This window comes from Caloenas nicobarica, chromosome 4 (genome assembly GCF_036013445.1).
Source record: "Caloenas nicobarica isolate bCalNic1 chromosome 4, bCalNic1.hap1, whole genome shotgun sequence".
Taxonomy (NCBI): domain Eukaryota; kingdom Metazoa; phylum Chordata; class Aves; order Columbiformes; family Columbidae; genus Caloenas; species Caloenas nicobarica.
The window spans coordinates 45,698,157-45,718,051 of record NC_088248.1 but is presented as its reverse complement, the minus strand read 5'-3'; the positions used below and the strand labels follow the sequence as shown (position 1 = coordinate 45,718,051).

General features: G+C 36.5%; 1 protein-coding gene across 16 annotated transcripts in view; it reads left to right on the top strand.

Moving 5' to 3' along the window:
* LOC135988609 (sorbin and SH3 domain-containing protein 2-like) overlaps positions 1-19,895 on the top strand; it is a 158,212-nt gene that overhangs the window by 18,190 nt on the left and 120,127 nt on the right. For all 16 annotated transcript variants that reach the window (XM_065634698.1, XM_065634692.1, XM_065634687.1 and 13 more), the window contains exon 2: positions 5,356-5,473. The gene's annotated coding sequence lies outside the window, so the exon portion shown is untranslated. The remainder of the gene's footprint in view (positions 1-5,355; positions 5,474-19,895) is intronic.

The window sequence follows — 19,895 nt, the reverse complement described above, 5'->3', positions numbered from 1 at the left end:
GTAAGTATTGGAATTGGTTACAATAGATGACCAAGAGGGTTTAAATATTTAGCTAATATGTTTTTAATAGCTGGGGGTTTTTTGATGCATGTGATTTCACTTCAGGCTTGAGAGTCTCCTTATGCTTTAATGTATTTATTTGGTGCTCAGTTAAAGGTATTGTAATTTTTAAAGGATTCTATAGTATATAATGCTGTTCTTAAACATACTAAAAATATAACCATTTCAATGACTGACAGAATGCTGGTTTTGAGTCCTTGGATATCAAACTAAACCTGCAGCAATGAAATTCAATCCTGTATTGCCAAAGGTGACTGGCAGAAAGTCTGGTATTAGCCTTCTTTCCACCTTCTATTTAGGAAATAGATTAATTTTCCAGAGAGATATTGACTTGATAAGCATCTTATGATGGTTTTGTTTTAGTATATTAGATGTCAAAGAAGTGTAGAGAAGGTGACAAATCCATAGATGCTGACTCTGTGTCAGAGCCTTTTACATCTTCAGAAACATCTAATCATAAAGACCGTCAGTGGCACTTTGTAGCTTTTGTAAAAGTTCTTGTAATAGATACATCAAGATTCCTGAAAAGCAAATTTAAATTGTGTGGTAAACTCAGCTTACTGTGATGGCAGAGCTTCTTATATACAAAATGTCTTTCACAAAAACCTGGCTAGGGGTTTCAGTGTTATATAATTTTACTTCTGTCACCAGGCAAAATTTTATTATGGGAGGGGAGGAGAGAAGCAGACTTAACAAATTCCGAAGTAAAATATAAGAACTGAATATAGCTAAACACAGACGGTGTCTTTTAAAGAGAATGCAGATCTACTGTTCTAGAGAACAACAGCAGAGGTAACTCTACATCAAACATCTGCCATTTTGCACAAACATCAGTTTGTGTTAATGAACTGAAGGCATGATTCTTTATATTTGATGTCTTGATGCATGTCTTTCAAATGTGTGAGAGTTATCAGTAAAACACTTTTGTAACAAATTCAGAAGGCTTCTTGGATACTCTGCTGGATCAGAGATTGCCTGATAACTCTTGGCTGGCTCTTGAGTGCTTTCTGAGGAACACAAGCCAAAAAACCCTACAATTCCAAGCTGCTTCTTTTTGGTCTTCCTTCCTAGTTTCCAGGTTTTTCTAATGAGTTTATAGGGATGAAACACTCCTATAACAAACATAAAGAGAAAAATGTAATAACTTTATTATTACCTAATGATACTAGTGAGGTGGGCCATCCACCTTGTTTGAATGAAATGAGAGAAAAAAAAAAACCCTCTTTAGACAGGGTGGAGCACTCTGCTTTTTTAATGTGGAGAGCTACTTTGGGATGTACTGAGATACTAGAGAACAGAATTGATTATGTGGGAAACTAATATACTAATAGAACAATGCGGGGGGGGAGGAGAGAAAAAAAAATAATTACATTGTATGGTCTTCAAGAAACTTCACTCTCCTTTGAAAGTTTTGTAAAAGATGAGTTCTTCAGCCAGAGCTTCAATACGGGAATTATGAAACCTCAAAGCAGTGATAAATGCTGTGTGTGTTACTTCTGTACTATTCACGCAAGTTGCAATTTATTGTCCCTCAGGGATGTAGATAATTTCCCGCTTCTTGAAATCTCTTGACCAATGATTCTATTGCCATATGTACTGGGAAAGATACATACACAAGAGCAAGACTGCTCTGTAGCGACGCTGGGAGAATTTTTGAAGTATTTTAACATAATCACCATGCGTAGTTCATTGAGATAACTCATATTCTTTAGGGTTAGGAAAAAGCATCAGATGTAACTATCACAGTAACTTGGCTGCCTACCTATTCTTCCTAGCAATGTTGAATTCTGTGTTCTGAAAGCCTGAGTCACTTTGTTTTTCAGTAGACTATCCACCTTTTTCAATGTGTAGCTCTAATGAAACTGTAGTAGAGACTGAAACTCAGGTATTGCTTCTGTGGGTTTTTTAATGTTAAAGGTTTTTCAGGAGTTCTTTTTCATATGGTGGTCTATAAGATTTCCAAAGTACCTTTTTGATACATATCCAACTAAAGAAAACTGCATGGATATTTGTAGACATTGGTATATTTGCTGTCATTCTCATATGATAATTCTTAAGCTACCGCTACTACATGAGGCTGAGGCATGCATGCTGACATAGGGCATCAAGATGTATTTAGAAGTAACCTCGCTAGAATGCACAGCATATTTAATGATAGGGGGGGAGAGCAAGAACTTTTAATACATTAATAACATCTAGCTGAAATTTCTAAATTAAACTTGATATCACTGGAGATTAATTTTTTCAAATCTATTTTCATTCCTTGGCTTTATAAGCATATGATGCATTTGCCTGAAGATGGGCATGCCTGGCTTTAGGTTCAGTTATCACATATGTCCATGCGTTTTTCATTTATTTTACATTATGTAGGAACAACCACAAGTAATGGTTTATATGATCTATGTGTAAAGAGGTAATCCATCCTGTCCAAGAGAATGGCCACAATTCTTTCTAGCTCCATTGCATTTCAGCAGTGGAAGCTACTGAAAGCACATCTGAGACACTGAAAAAAGTTTCATTCTTATTTGTAAGATCCTTCAGGATCGTATGTGTCTAAGACATTTGCAAGACTAGCTAAAGTCCAGGACAAAGCATGTGGGTGGTAGCTTCACTCCTGTCTTTCTGGAGATTTTTTCCTGTAATCTGGGAAATACTCATTTTGGAGATTATATAGTGGAGCTGGTATGCAGCTCTTTTGTCTGTCAGCGTGTTGAACAATTTTCTGTATCTCTCAGCTATCAGGATTCTTTCTTCTGGTTTATTAGAACTCTGTCCTGTAGCATCTGGTCATGGAGCTCTTGGAAACTTGTACCAAGTACCTACATGAGCAGCGTGAACTGTGTACTTCTTGGTAATGTTTAAATTGCTTAATACTAATCATTGATTAAATCACACTGCAGTGTGCCACTAAAGAAATTAAACGCTTGATTTTAGTGTTGCTGATAGCCACAAAATGAGAGATACAATTAATCATCAGTCTCTGGAAAGCATAAGGTCATCGTCCTGGTAGTAGTGACATATTTTTCTGCTTTACTAATAAACATACAGTTATATTTCTCTTTGAGACCTTGATGATATTATATTTATGACATGTAATGTTTTGTGTAGATAAAAAAATCTAATTTATATCAGTACTGAAAGCACATCTTAGTATATACCAAAACAGCACTTTTGTCATGTTTAGTAAGCACTAAAAATACTGATAGGTAAATTATTATTTACACAAAACAGTTGCAGAGTGTATGAAGAAGCGGGTACCAAAATGGGTTAGGCGCTGATGGTAAATCAGTTAATGGTAAATCTGCCTTCTGAGAAAATGCTTCAGAAAATAAATGCTGCAGTGCAAAGCATTGTGTATTGTATTAATGCAGTAGTACACTGATACTGCTAATAATGATTTTAACATATTCTTCTATTTTCATATTTGCAAAGTATTAGTATTTGGCATACAGATACTTGTCAATTTTTAGCCTGTAACCATCAGATGAAAGCATTATGTATAGCAAGGTAATGTAGCATCTGACACTAGTGGTCTGGTACATATGGGTCTTGTATCTATTTACAAACTATGCTGCATGTTCCACCTGACCATTACAGCTCTCAAGCTGGCTGTAATTCACACATTCATACATTGTCTGAAATATAAGCTATTCGAGTCCTTTAATGTCTTTATTCAGGGATCTCAAGTATAAACTGAGCTTTTTAACTTATGTGAACTAGTTTTGTGAAAAGTAGTAGTCCTAAACTAGCCTTTTAGAATAAAGCAGCAATGATGATTAATTTAATGGGCCGGTATTATATTTAGAGTTTGTGGGGCTGTGCTTTTTGTTGTAGCTGCTTTTAACTACAGTATCACTAAAAATAGTTGGGATCTAATGGAAGGGATGCTTCTGAGCTAATCCAGAAAGAATTTGTGCTATATTTTCACACTCATCAGCTTTTTCATTATTATTGTAAGTGTATTATAGCTAATGTTTTTTAATTTGAGTCTTCTGGAACAAGTATGCTTTTTGTGCTTGTTTTTAACAATGAGTATTGTTTTACTATTTTAATAGTTTACTAAATAGCCTGTGTGTCTGGCATCCTGTTTCATGTGTCAGTATAACTCTCAAATAGTTACTGTTCACAAATAAACCAGAAATTAAGGTGACCTGTGGTGTTCTAAAACATGCTCAAATTAGTGTGCTTAAGTAGACTTGATTGGAAATGTAATAGATATTGAAACATTTTCTAATTTTTCCACACCAGGCTATTGTAGGTTTAGAGAGTAACTTCAAATCTGATCACTTCTCATTGAACCAAAGTAGCAAGTTTTTCAGTGGCAGTGCATAACAATGCGGACACATATGAAAAGTTGTTTTGTTGAAGCAAAGTAAGTTGTGCCTTTGAGAATTGCTGAGATACACAGAGGAACATCTTGGAAGCTTCTTCCTGTACCAGAAGTTGCTGTGAGAGGTTAAATAACAATGGTGGTACTGACTTGGCTTACCTGTATTGTCTGAAACTTCGAAGTAATTAGCTTTTAGGTACCCATCAAGATTTTTTGGGGTCTTTTCCTATAGTCATTGATTTGTTTTGATACTTTACATTTCTCACTATTTTTACGTTATGAGAGGGTAAGCTGGCTGGTTGGGGATACAGCAGAAAAGGGCAGGGGGGATCTGTATCATCTCACTGAATGGCCTTGGCAGAAAAACTGGAGTGCCAGTAGCTTCAGGTCACTAACCTTCCAAAATAGCACTGATGCTGAAACTGCAAATGTGAGATACAGACTAGAAAGAAAGTACTGGCTTCATTCTTGGTAAACTGATTTGTCCTGTCCTCAAATCTGTATACCAGCCAGACATGATGCACTTAAATGCATATAGAAGTACTTCCATCTCAGATGAGCCCTTGTGTAAAGAAGGCAAAGCATCTTCAGAGAAGATAAAACTCAGAATGTGTTTTTCACATAAAAACATATCCCTGGTGGTTAATTTCCTGAGCTACAGGTAATAGTCTTCAAGGTCCCAGATTTCCTTTTAATAGTTTTTTCGTTCATTATCCACACTGGTTGTTCCCTGCTCTGTTTCTTTAAATAAAAATTTGGACAATGAACAAAGTTTTTTGCTATGGATTTCCTGATTTTTTTGATTTTTTTTTTTTTTTTTTCAGCTTCGATTGGGAGGCTGGTTTTTCCGTACTGCATTTTCATTTCGATTGTAGGCAAACCCATTGCTGCTGAAAATAGCTCAAATGTTCTTAGAACAAAAACATCAGCCAGTAGCTCAGATTCTTTCTCTTTTTCTTTTGCAGACTCTTACACGTGAGTTAAATTAATTTCTTGAGAGAAACCTTCATAAAGGGCTAAATAAACAAGATCTACATATACAGAAATTTCTGCATTTGAGACACAGCTAAACTTGTCTGTCTGGTAAGTTGTATTTTTCTTAAGGATTTGTCTTTCTTCCTGCTCTTATGACTCACATTCTTGAGTTTCTAATTAGTGTTCAGAGAAAATCAGCTTCTGTTTGCTAGTTCTGCTGCATGCTCTGTATGAAGTACTAAGACTAATCTGCAAAGACGTTATTACTGTGCTGCTTTTACAAACTTCAAAATAGTACCTGTGATTCTGTATGGTATTTTGATATAAGTGGGGTTTTAATTGTTTATCATTAAATGTTTTAAAGCAAAATTGGTGATTGTTCTGTCTGGAAATTATTTACCTGTTTAAATGTTCTGAATTTAATTAATTAACTTCAGAATTTGTATTGCAAAGTATATTCTATGCCAAGTCAGAGTTTAAAAATAAACTTTCCCAGCAATTCATTCATGTCTCATTGCTTGCTGATTTCATCTTGTGTAGATAAAATAGGTTCATGTTATTGATGCAATGATGTATTTTTCTTGGTGACGTTCCTATTTCCTAGGGCAGTAAACATGCTTGTTAGTAGTCTTTAATTTGATAATATCATTCTGTAATAGTTCTATTAAAGATATTTGTGACTTTGAGTTTCTTCAGGTTTTGATTGTACTGCTTGAAACAAATATTTTTTTCTTTGATTATGAAGTGTTAACTGAGTACAACCCAAACAAAACCAAGTTTTGTCCACTGCCTTCTATTTTTATTCTTCGTTGTGATTAAAATGAAGAAAATCTCAGAAAAGCAAAAGATTTTTTGCTTAGTGCTGTGTCTGTTCTAAGCAATTGTCTAGCATTAAATGGCAGTCTATATATACCTAGTCCATCTCACCACATATGCTGTGGTGCTTTGGTTTACCACAATTACTGTGTATAGATGTATTGCATACCCTGGTTCTGCATAGCTCCTTTTGCAGCTTTGCTAGCTTTGCTAGCATAATGCTAGTTTATTTCACAAATGTATTGGAAATCCACATTGTATTTAAAAGTAGTTGTACATTTAATGTAAAGCAGTAGTTATGCATTATGTTTTCATAGGAAGAAAAATTAGATCACTGCTTTTACAAGAAAACTGTTTGGGGGCTTTCCAGTTCTTTTAAGTTTTAGTAAGAGGCTTTCCATCTTATTTTTGGATAAAAAGAGAAAATCTGAAGTGTATGTATGCATTTCATATAGCATATCTTTTTGTTAAAAATACACAATTTTGTGTAAAAAAATCAGGAATTTTCTTTAGCAGTTTTTCAGAAAAAGTAAACCAAGTCTGGTTCAGTTGTAATGTTTGAAGTAATGTTTTATTCTGATATTTGAGAATCATGAATCTAATTCTGCTTGTTCTTCCTTATAGTAGCAGATACCAATAATGTAACGTTGGACTTTTGGTACTTTGTTTCAAATGAAACAGTTTCTATTCTTTTTCCCCTCTCCTTTTTAATTAAAAGTATGTTCCTCTTGATTTAAGGTCTTCCCCATTCCTGTCTTACTGTCACACATAAATCTTCTTCCCTGGTCTTTCAGATCAGTCACCCTGTCCTTGTACTTCCTAAGTTCTTTTGACCACACTCTAGTGAATACTTGTCTTAACATTGATGGTTTTCATATAAAAAGAATTTGTCACCTGAGACTTACTTCAGAAGAAGCTGAGGTTTATGAAGGAACTTAAATCACTTTAAAGGCCATACTGTGGTTACTGTTTGAGCAATGTAAAAATTTGTGATCCCTTAACATGTCCAAAAGACATAGCTGGAAGAGAAACTACACAAAATAGGGCTGCAAAATAAACAAAATATTTACCAAGTTTTTTCAGTTAAAAGCAATGCTTGAATTTTGCAAAGTAAGGGCCAAGGATGATCTATTAATGGTCATTTTTTTAATTCATGTAACTTTGAAGTTACTATATAAGACCAGGTTTTTGCTTGACACCTGATTTTTAACTGAGTAACAGAGCTGACTTACAGGAACTTGTATCTGGCATGTTAACACAACCCAAATTTAAGCTGAGTGAACTTGGCACAAAATTGAACTAAAGGGAGGAAATCTCAGGAGTGCAGTGGAATTTCTTTCATTGAGTAAGTATACCTCTGCATTCATGAGGAACAAACAGTAACATTTTGTGCAGGTTTCTGCTTTTGACAGTGTGTCTTTGTTCACTTCCCAAAGGTGGTGTCAAATACATTGAAAAAATAAACTTTCTTATTTTAATTTTTCATTTTATTTGATGGGTTCCCTGGGACCATATCATTAAGTCTGGAATGGCCTAACACTGTTTGTAATTCTTTGTGTCTTGCTCAGAACAATTTAGGTTACATTAATGTGTTCCCTCCTTATTGTCTTTGTGAGCTCAAATAGAGGGGTGAGAGGTAACTGTATCTATAAGCATTTTATGATGGAATTATTTGGTCTGTGTGTCTCAGAAAATGTTTCTTTCTTGCCAGTATAAGTGTTTTCCAAACAATGTGTGATATTACTGAACTGTTACTTTGAGAAGTAATAGATGGTCATAGCTTGAATTTCTTGGCAAAAACTTCATGCTGATAAAGATCTTAAAATAATATGCTGTTTAGTCACAATGTGTCAATATTGCTTCCGCTGTGTGGTCCAAGTTCAATTCACTTATTGATGGCAACAGGATTTTGTGGTGTCTGTTCTATATGGGATTCTGATCCATAAACAGAATTCCAAAGTGGCAGGATTTTAACAGCAGATCATAGAAATATGTTGAAACTGTGTGGGTTTAATATGTGACAATGCTGGAGAAGAAAACAATGTTTTGAAAACTGTAGAGCAAGACCTGATGATAGAGGAAATTAATCTGAATAAAAGGCCATCATACAGGCACATCTTCATTGCATTAGCCTCAGACTGGGGATATATCAAATTGGAGGTGCTTGAGAGCATGTGTATTCTTATGTGAGACCTATGAGTGTGTCTGCACTGGGCTTACCTGGCCATGGGCTGTTCTCAGATGGCAATAGATAGCTCTGGAAAAAGTTCGTGGTGTGATTCCGTATGTAAGTAGCTGCTTTAGAGGGCTGCAATTTTTATGGCATCCTGGCTAGTTGCTGTCTGCTGTAACCAACGATGGCCCCAGGGCTTAGGCTGTGCTCTGACCTTTTGATAGATCCAAATGAACTAGGAACTGGCAGGATTCCCAGATTCTCACAGTAGCTTTTGCTCATCACCCTTGATCTGCAGTTTGGGGGAAGAGGGGAAAATGAATCACTTCATTAATAATCGAGTATAGCAATGCGCATCTTCTGCCTGGATTACTAACTCTAACTGTAATTTTAACTGTCCAAGCTTTTTGTTGCTTCACCTTTCTACAAAAATCCCTTTTGAGATATTTTTTTTTAGATTCTGCTACCTCAAAAGTATTCATTTTCCATGGTTTGTTTTTGTTGGTTATTTGTTTTTAAGTAAAAGTTGATAGTCAAAAAGACGTATTTTTTTGCTTATGAAACACACAGGAATAGTTTAGTTTTCACTTCTGCCTTGAGCTTTGAGTTTCATTTGACTCTAACTTGTGTTTGAGTTTGAAAAATACTGATTTGGTAATAAAGTTGCATGATATATAGAGGATTTTCCTGTTTAGCCATCTGTGTGCTTGTACTTTAAAGGGAAAAGCGTGCTTATGCACTGTCTCTTCCTAAGTAAGCACTTAACCATATGTCTAAGAAGTATGTTTTAATCTGTTTTCAAGGTGGCTCACATAAGGCATTACTTGCTTATGTTTGTATGTAAGACTGCATTTCTCTCTGTATATTAGTGGCTTATGTCCCTAAATGTTTAATGCTGTTTAGAAGTCTGCGTCATCTTTACTGCTAGAGGCAGCTTGAGCACTTAGGCTGCTTCCATGCTTGAGAATTCTAATGAATTGTTCCACAGAAAGGTTTTTTTTGTTCCCTATAAAAAAGATCATTTAGGATAAATGCATTTAAAAAGGAATTAACTTGGTACAACAGAGTCTCTTAGCATGCATATCTTCCCTGGTTTGTGCAAAAATAACAGGTGACACATGTAGTAGCAGCTCTATTCTTTTGAAGCTAAAAGTGTGAGCAACAAGTTCCTGTGTGCAAGAAGCCTCTCAACTTTGGAAGTGCTCCATGAGGCACCTGTACGGGATTCACTCATTTGTGTGATTCATCTCAGTGGACCTGAGTGAACTGAGAGGTGAGGTGCACCAGATACAGCAGAACTGTATGTGTGACCCTGAATCTCTGTCAGGTCTCTGGATCTTCTGGAAAGCAGCGGATTTCTTCTCCAAAGTCAAAGGAAGTAGAAGTGAGAACAGCAGAGATAAATAGTATATATCTAATAAGATACTATTATCTTATTTACTTCCTTGGAGGAAAGGAAGCAGAGGAGGCATGAAAGGGAAGATAAACTATGTTGCTCATGTGAAGGGGCAGTTGACTTGGAGAGCCAATTCCTCTGTCTTGATAACGCTTAGTCTTTCAGTACTCTTTTTCAATAGTTTTCATAGCCTTCAATATATAGAATTAGCTAGTTGATCCTTCCACAGTGATGGTTAGACAAATAAAGGCAGTTGGAACTTGCTGTCAGAGGTCCATTGGATCTCTAGATGGTGCTAAATCACCTTTTGGCTTCTGCGCCCTCCTGGGTCCTGCACGAAGCTTTCCAGTGCTAAAAAGGGAAGCTAATGGCTGATATTTCTGATGTTACAGATCAGGCCAAAAGTAAGATTAAAAGTGAGAATAAAACTGTAGAGCAAGACCTGGTGATAGAAGAAATTAATCTGATTAAAAGGCCATCATACAGGCACCTCTTCATTGCATTAGCCTCAGACTGGGGATATACCAGATTGGAGGTATTGTTAAAAATGAGGATAATGAGGGGTGTGTGTGTGTTAAACAAAAAGCTTGGATGCTATGGCTTAAAGTCTGGGGACATTCTGATGTGCTGAAAGACATTGGTTTTGCCTGTGACAGAAACAGTGATTAAAAATGACCTTAGACTTCTGGAAGCAGAATTAAGCTAATATTAAAAGCTTCTGAAAAATCTACCTAAAAGTATGTCCCAACTGTATCTGGAGGCAGGTTTCTAGAAGACTACCTATAATGTAAGAACTGAGTATTTAAAGCTAGATTACCACTTTGTACGGATACCTCTTGGAGTAACCAATGGTAACACGTTCCCACAAAACATTTTATGGTAATGACTTTACATGAAATGAAATATGCATTATTAAGATTCAGCAGTTGTACAGTTTAATCTACTGTTTGAACTGGAATTCAATTTTGTCTTAAGGGTGATGCTTCTGAAAAGCACCTTCATCAGCTGCCCATTTTAAGAAAGAAAAAAAAGCTTGGAGTCAACAGTGTCAACGAATGTAACTAGGCAAACATGTCTGAACTCCTAAAGAGTGTAGAGATGTACTGCAAATGTGCCTTACTGAATTACATTAAACTCCAGAACTTGATGTCCTGTGAAGTTTGTATATGCTAGTGGCAAAGGTTGCTGTACACTGGCCTCCCCACCCCTATCTGATTTCTCTCCTTTATGTAAATAGGATAAACATAAATCCACTGACATGGAAATAATTATGTGGTTTCTTGCTTTGTAGCAGCTGACTGCATGGTGGTTTTCTAGCAAAACGCTTAAGTGACAGGCGGCAGGTCAGCATGGTGTTGATCTGTCTTCCTGTGATCTTGGAAGCCTCTTCCAAATGACTTAAAATGCCTAAATTTCTGTAGTGAGATGTGCCAAATATTTGCTTGTATAACCAAATGACTGGTCAAGAAACATTTGTTTCTGTCTAGATATGTATTAAGATATATATGGTAGTAATAAGGAATGGGTAGAACAGCTGACATGAACAAATAGCTGACTTCTAATTAGAATTTGAACAAAACTTGTCAACTTACTTCAGATTGAAAGTACTGTTATTACGTGACATTGGATAAGGAGTATGCTTTTGTTAAATTTTCAGATCTTTTTATTCTTTCGGTCCAGGTAAAATGAAAAGCAGTAGTGTCAAAATAAAACTCTAAATTTAGAAGTCTGTTCCATGCTTAGCAATAGTATATGCTTGACCAAAACATTTATTTAGGGTTGGAGGATTGTTTCCAATGGAAATCTGGGCTCCTTTGAGGAAGGCCTTTACAAGCCAGCAAACACAACAGTGCAAGTTTGAAAGACGTTTGAGTCAGTCGGTTGAACTACTTATTACAAAATGTTTATTCATTGCATTTAATAACTTGTCTGTCAATTATCTGGCAAACCAGAATGACCTGGAAAAAGGTTGTTCTTATTCTTTAAAAGATTCACGTACATGTCTGGGCCTATGGAACTGTCACAAACTGCTGCTACTATGCATTTGCAGAATACTTGAGTATTCAGTGTTTAAAACCTCTGTCTATCTGGTCAAAAATTACATGACACAATGTTTAGTCTGATCTTTGAAGATTAATAAACACTGACAAAATCTATAGGATATGGACAAAATGTTTTTTGGAGAGAATCACACTAAGTGGTAGGTAGTATATTTTAAGTTATTTTAAATGTTATTCCCTTGTTTCTTGTGAACTCAAAATACTTTCTTTAGGTTTTTGCATAAATTGCTCCATTTAGATTAAGAAAAAAGTTTAAACTGATAGAGAACTTCTAAATTTGTTTTCCTTTTGAGGTTTCAGGATTATTTTTGTTTCTGCAGTCAAAGATGCATTTCTCTTAATCACATGCTCCTCACCAAGTAGGAATGAGGCAGGTTTTGAAAAGAGCATCTTTTTCTGCAAAGAGAACATCTTTCCCATCTGTTACACAACGGTAATAATATTAGAATGAATCACTTAATAAATTTAAAACTCTGGACCCTTCATTAGTAGCACCTCTGATTCTGGCACAGTAGGCACTGAATGATACTTTGTGTTTTGTTGAACTGATGGAGTTGTTATACTCAGTTTTTGTTGGCTTTGTCACTGTTTCGCACTTGGTGCTCTCATGCATCCTTGTGAATGACATGTTATGAGATGTTATATCCAAGTGCGTTATCAGGCATAGCAGTGGCAGGCTGTGTTCTACAGCTAATAGAAGAGGAAATCTCAACAGAATTTAGAAAATGCAACATCCTGCATGAAGTGCATGTACCTCATCTATTCATTGATTCTTCTGGCAATAACCTTTCTGTGTGTAAACCTTCCATTTTTTTCCCCCTCTTTCTAACAACAGTATCTTAAGCAGATGTGTAGTCCTTTCTCTGTTGTTATCACTGTGTAATTTCACAATTATTGTGAATAACTTTAATGTTCCATTGCATGAGTTACACACTGTAACATTTAACACTTGTACATTCCTTTCTGAAAACTCAGAGCAGTAAAGAAAACTGATTTAATAGATTAACTTTTCATTAAATTATGTAATGAGCAATCATGATAATATCTCCTGAATGCACTTCTAAATCAATGGAAATGCACTGATTCTGGCATTCAAATGATACAGAAATTTTCATATCCCATACATGAAACTGATAGAAATTATTCCTGGAAATTCGTAGTAACATACAGTTAAGGAAAAGCCCATCCTATCTGTCACTGCTATAAAGAACAAAGAAAACTGATATGCACTTGTTTGGACAGTACCAAGTGTAATGAAGCAGTGATGGTAGCCCTGGCACAGAGAGCTACTAGTGCTATTAATACCAGGATCACTAGCATAACCATGAAAAATCACTGTCCTGCTTTGGGCAAGTGGACAAATAAAGAGAAAGAGCTCAAAATGCAGTGCAAGACCATTCAGTTCAGTTTAGATCATGATAGATGGCTTGGCCCTTTATATATAGCTGTGCTACTAATGTGAACTGTGACATGTCAAACCTTAGTTTTTCAGTCAGTTCTTTGACAGCTTCTTCCATTTCATGCTGTTATTCCCTTTCGTGCTGACAGTAATAAAAGTCACTGTGTGATTATTTTCTGCATAGAACAATCACGTTGTTTTGAATTAGAGACTAAGGAAATTACTAACCATAGATTGTAGTATTTTAATTAATAAATGTTTTGACTGTAGACAAGGTGTGGGGAAGCAATCAGACCAAAAAAATGATAGCGCATATATATATATGTCTAGATTGCTAGCTTCAGTCTAATCCAGGCAAATAATGGTCATGCACGGTTTACCATAGAATAGCAATTTGGTCTATGTCAGTTAAACACTTCTCTGCTGACAAAGCAGTATCTCCTGAGATGAGACCGCATGGTCTTCCAGTCTGACCATGGCCTCTTCTGTGCCGGGAATGAGCAAGGAATTTAAAGTACTCATCTTTTCATCCCTACAGGATGAGTCCAGGGTATATTGATCAAGTGAAGCTAGCGTGGTTTTGGTTTTACTATTAATTTGAAGCAGTTTATGTGGAATAAATACAGCACTCAATTTTTTCTAGGCAATGTGTGAGGCATAACTACATTTCAAAATCCAAGTGCATATTTACTAGATGCATGTTAGATTAACTGTGTATAAAGCTTCACACTATATTTGCACACAATTGGAAGAGGTGTAGGTACAGTCAGAGTATGGAGGATTAAGCTGATGTGTCATACCTCAAAATCTGCGATATCAAGACCTCCACTTCAACCAGCTTTCAGTTTTTGTAAATAGGATATTTCTCACCATAATGACCTGCACGAGAATTATCTCATTTCTGAATTAGGTCATAAATTTAGCTATGGATATGGATTTTACAGGAAAAGGACAACAAGCTATAACAACAACAAAATATATTTCTCCGTAAGCATGGGCTTATGTTGACACTTCAATTCAGGCTGCTTATCAAACATCTTTTTTAGAATAATCATGCCTTGACAGCTGCAATAGATATAAAACCGACAAATACTTGGATTTTTTTGTTTTTCTTGCTTCCTAATGGACTTCAGAACTTGATGACCTTTGCTGAAAATAACTTGACCAGCTGGAGCCATATCCAGACAGAACTATTTGAGGGCATGTGGTGAAGGCTCAGCTGTTTGGACTGTGTTTATCATTCCACAGATATGATAGCTAGACAAATAGAGGAAATAAAAAAACAGTCATGAGGGTGAAATTTAAAACTAAAAAAAAATCCTCCCTAAATCATTATTTTTTTCTAATTACTGATGGCCTTGAGGAATATTTCCACGCCTTAAAATGCTGTTACTCAAATGCATGCTGCATTTTTTCATCCACATTGCAGGTTCATATTGCAATGGTGATACTTTGTTCTTTCTCTGTGTTAATGCTGAGGGTCGTGAGAGGTCAAACCAGGTCTCTAGATCCAGTCTAGAGGCATGTCAGTGCCCTAACTTTTGTGCTGATTTCATCACTCTCGCTTAACGTTACCATTATTGGTCAATATTCAACAGTGGTTTCAGTCCTTGGTTACAAGTTACAAGTGGTTACAAGTACTTTACCTGCTGAGAAAACCTACCATAGATCTTTGTTGGTTAATAATTAGCTTTTTGCAATGCAACTGCCAGTGGAAATATGTTTAACATTCTTTTGATCATTTAAAGGATTTCCTTCACTCTCCTATTTGCTGTGCCTGCCTACTAAGATTCTATTGAAAAACAGTTTTCTTGTAACCAAGAAAAATATACTGTTCTAATAAATAACTTTACCAGAGGTGTTACTGCTAGCTGTTTTATTTAAATGTGGTAGGGTGCTGCAGAACCAGGTGAGTAGGGAGCTGGATCCCAAATCTTTCAGTCAGCAATGGTATGCTTAGCCAGTAGTTCATTTCTACCAGTGCTGGATTATCACTGGAGAGGTAGTAGGAAGGGCAATAAACTTGATGTGTTGTAGGTCAAGTTGTCTAAATATGCATTACCTCTAATGCTTGAACTGGCTAGTGAAGAGAGCTCACAATGATACTGCTTATTAGCAAATAATTTTTAGGAGCTGTCTCTTCATTCCTTTTGTTCATGTGATACATTAGTATTGTTCCATTTGTGAAGGAAAACCTGCTTTTTGCGTAAACATACAAAAAGTTACATGTGCTTGTTATCAAAATAAAGGTGGGTTCAGACTCTTTTGAAATATACATATTTGTAACAAGAGGGTCCTATAAGAACCATTAAATCTTTATTAAAAAATTGAGTCAGTCTTGAGAAAAACTGTGTCCTGTACTCGAGTAAGATTTTACAGACTTGATTGATACCGACGGGGTTATGAAGTATCGCGAATGTTGATCAAGATTGTAAGAAACTTCAGCTACTCTTGTGGTAGAAGTTGCTTCTGTATCCTAGATAGTTTGATTTTTTGGGGGCCTAAGTCATCTTTAATTTTGGCATAATCTGTTGTTTCTGTAATGGAAGCCTGCCTCAGAAAATATTGGACTACGCTGTCATGGTACTGTCAAATATTCTGCTCGTTAATTTCCCGGATGCAATTTCATTGCCTGAAAGGGTGGAGAACTCCATTAGCTTCCTTAAGACCTTTGGTACAGTCAGCTGTTTTTCTTTGCTGAGGTTTTGCCTGTCAGCTTGAAAGCTTCAGAGTGGCTTTGCAGAGCTGTGCCTTGGAGAACACTGGGGTACAACAAGCTGCTCTGCGGAGGTGAGGAAAGGGCAAGTCCTGCAGCGGCTTTGACATGGCAGCCCCTGGCGTGTCTTGGGATACAAGCCTATCCTCAAAGGTAACCTTGTAGTAACACCAATAGCAGGTCCTACAAGGCCATCAGTAGGTGTAAAGGCTAAAGTTTATGTGTGGGGAAAACCTAATTGAAGGGAAGGAAGCAGGAAGTTATCTTGCCCTTTTTAATGGTGCAAATATTTCAACGATTGTCAAACAGACATTTACCTGTATACATGAACACAAGCCTTTGCACGTGCCAGAGATTCTCACAGTATTGATGCAGTGCGATTTTTTTTTTTTTTTTTTTTTTTTTTTTTTAAATCCCCTCCTCCCCTTCCCCCGACCCCCACCCAGCTTCAGCGCAGCGGGCTGGCTGTAATCTTGATTGAATTTACTTTTCTGAAAATGAGGTGTTAACCTATGGTGGACATGGTATCTCATCTCTGAAGGAATTCATCAGATACATGAGGGATACTTGGATGAATAGAGACACAGTTGCAAAGTAGACTTTTGCCGTTAAACCTTTCAATTGCTTGATTCTTGCAGGTGCAGTATTCCAATTTTCTGCCATGTTTGTGTATTGTGCTGTCGGTACCTTGATCCTCAGTCTAGAAAAACTGGTCCTATATTAGTCAATATTTATTTTTCAACAGTATTCCCTTTCACTTTGGCAGATACTTAATACTGGGAATTAAAATAGTCTTTGTGGGGAATTTGTTCTCTTTTGACCAGGTAGCATACTTGAACTCATTCCTTACTGCTAACTCTGTGACTTAATTCCAAGTTACAATTTAATTGGGCCTTATTTGATAACTTGTTAGGTTTCTTGTTACTGTATTTTAGAGATTGGGGGTGGCTTTAATGCAGCAATGATGCATCTTCAGTCAATCCCAATGATGAAAATGGCTTTCAAAACTGTTACTGTTTTGGGCTTTGTTCTTGCCCTTTTCATACAGGGCATAGTGATTGTAATAAATGAACAGATCATTTTTCTGTGGAAGTGCCTGGTGGATTTTTCTTCTGAGCCTGGCTGAGTAATACAGTTTGTCCCTGTTCCTAATGTCAGAATTCATTTAAATACCTTCATTCTACCTTTGTGCCCATTTCCTAATCTCTTCCTTTTGCTTTTACAGAGCAGTAGGAATATTACTCAAGTCAGTGTCTAGAGCGGCATAAAGGTTGTATAGCTAAGAGCAGAATTCATCAGCTTTATTACTGTTTCTATAAAGCTGCAAGCTACAGAGCATTATATTAGAGAAAAAATATTAGAATATCCTGTCAGGAGACGGTATCATTTGGAATATTAAGCAAAATTGTCTTTCAAAATTATTCAGTGCTAAATCACTGTGTGAAGCAACTTATGTGGCTAATCTGTTGCCCTTTCTAGGCTTCTTTAGCTTTCCAGTTCTTTGGAATGATGAAGTCCTTCTGACCTAGACAGAAATGCTAGGTTGACAGTCGATACCAAGGTCTCAGACAAGTTCGTCTGAGTAGTTGCTTGTTTTCAGTGGTGTAATTAAACACATTAGGCTAGAGATATAGTGAGCTCTTAGTCTTTGAAAATGACTGACTTACGTATGTAGTCCAGATGAACTGCAGGCCAACTATCCCTGCATTTTCATAATCATTTTTAAGTCAGTATAACACTTTTCAAACTGAAAATGTTTATGCAAAAAAGGTGTTAGCTTTTGGTCTTAGTTGAAGGATTAGTTCTCATTTGGACCAGTAGATGAGTCTAACTCACCTCACATCAAGCAATGAGTAGACCTGACACAGGGGAAGCAGGAGTGACAGGGAAGGGAGATGCACCTTTCTTGTGGTGAAGGCAGGATCCTAGATTGAGTTGAATGAACTTTAGAACTGCTCAACTTGTCCTCTGTAACCTTTGTAGGAAATGAGAACATGTCTGTCATGCAGAAAAAACACATATGCCTGCACCCAAGCAACCATGTGAAGTTAAAACATGCAACACGAAACCTCCTTGCACCTATGCAAAATAGTTGTCTTGTATGTTTTACTATCTGGACATCTTTACTACTTGGGCATCTTCAATCTCAGAGGCTTTTTCTACACTGTGGGGCTGGGAGCTGCATGAGGTGCTTCATGGCTGGCACACGGATCTGCAGCCATAGTGGTGGGACGTGCCTTGTCCCTGTATTTGCACATGTCTGGATGACTTGGGGACCAGGACATTTCATGGAGAATATGCCCTTTGCTGTAGTCAAAGACACAGTAACTTGGAGGCCAGGCTTTTTTCTTGAGCTATGTAATCCCTCTCATGTGAAATCAATAATAATTTTCAATTAGTCTCAGAGTGTGGTGAGATTTGGGGGTTTGTGCTTGTTTGGTTTTGTCTGTGTTTTGTTGGTTTTGGTTGGGGTTTTTTGTTTGTTTTGGTTTGGGTGTTGGTTGGTTGTTTTTTTTAATCCTGTTACACACTTATATTTTATTTTTCTTTCCTGACAAAGCTGTACCTGAATCTTCCCCTGCCTGTTTTCTTCAAATTTTATACTATTAAATTTCAAAAGTAATAATTCTTACTGTTGTTTAAGTTTTATCAGTAAAAGCTGGTTTTGCGTAGTGTTACTGCTTGTGCAGTACTTTAAATGCAGCTCATTTCAGTGATAAGTTTAATTAAAAAATTATGTTACGCCAGTTAACAAGGTGATGAGTTCTAGCATTGGAATTGGAATGACTGGGAATGCAGACACCTCTTCATTAGTTCTTCTGCTAAATCGAGTCCATTATTTAACTATATCTTTTTTCATTCTGCTGGAAGTATATTTTTCCTAAAGGACTGTATTTAAGGAAATATAGAGCAAGTTGGTTTTATATAGGGTGCATTCATTCCTTTGTTCTCTTCAGGTGGGATCTAGTTCAGTGCTAATGACCTCTACTGCTTGACCTACACATCAATAAAATTGCCAGCACAACTCCTTTCTCTATTTCAGCACAGGCGGCACAAGAGCAGTTCACAGATAAAAGCAGTCACGAGGTACGGGATTACAGAAAGTCAGAAAAAGCACACTGGAGTGAGAAGTCCCTCAAATAAACCCATATTATTAAAGTGCCTTGGGTTTTGTGCTGTAATTGTAAATTAAGTATGATCGAAGTTATTTTGTTTAGTATGAAGTGCCTTCTTTAAGCTGCTCATGTGAACTTGGAGTGAAATAATAGTATGGAAGAAAATGTGGTCTAGACAGTCGTTTTTCATGACTGCACATTAAAAATTAGTAGACATATGGTAAGCAACAGGATATCTGTCACACTAGGTAACAGATGATTGTCAGCTTTCCCAGTCCCCTGAGCAGAAATAAGTATCCATTTATTCTTCTGTTAAGGCAACTGTGCTACCCCATGTACTAGATTAGTTACAAGGCTGCTATTTAGTCACAAATGTGGTCATTCCTATACTGCTTCCTTAAGAACATAGTTTTAGCTGACTTTCGTAGCAAATCATAAAATAGTTACACAAAACCAGTCCTTAGCTGTATAGTTTCTTGATATATAACTCAGTAATGCAATAGTAGGTTAGCCATTGTTTTCTTTAAAAAGTCTCCACCATGCCATCCACCACTCTGAAAAGCAGAATGGGTTAAATACATAATATAAAAAAATACAGATAGCAGTACATGTCAACCCCCAAATTAAATATGCAGCAAAAACTGGAAAACAAAGAGATCCAAATTACTACTTTGATAATTTTGTACTGGAGCTTTACAAATCAAGAGTGTTACTAGAATATAAAATATCCATAGCTTACATGAAGTTTTGGAATCCCTTACACAAATTGAGTACATCTCAAATTACTGTACTCCAGCATGTTCATTAAACATTAAAGTGACTTCATGTATTGACTTCACAAATCATCTTTAAAG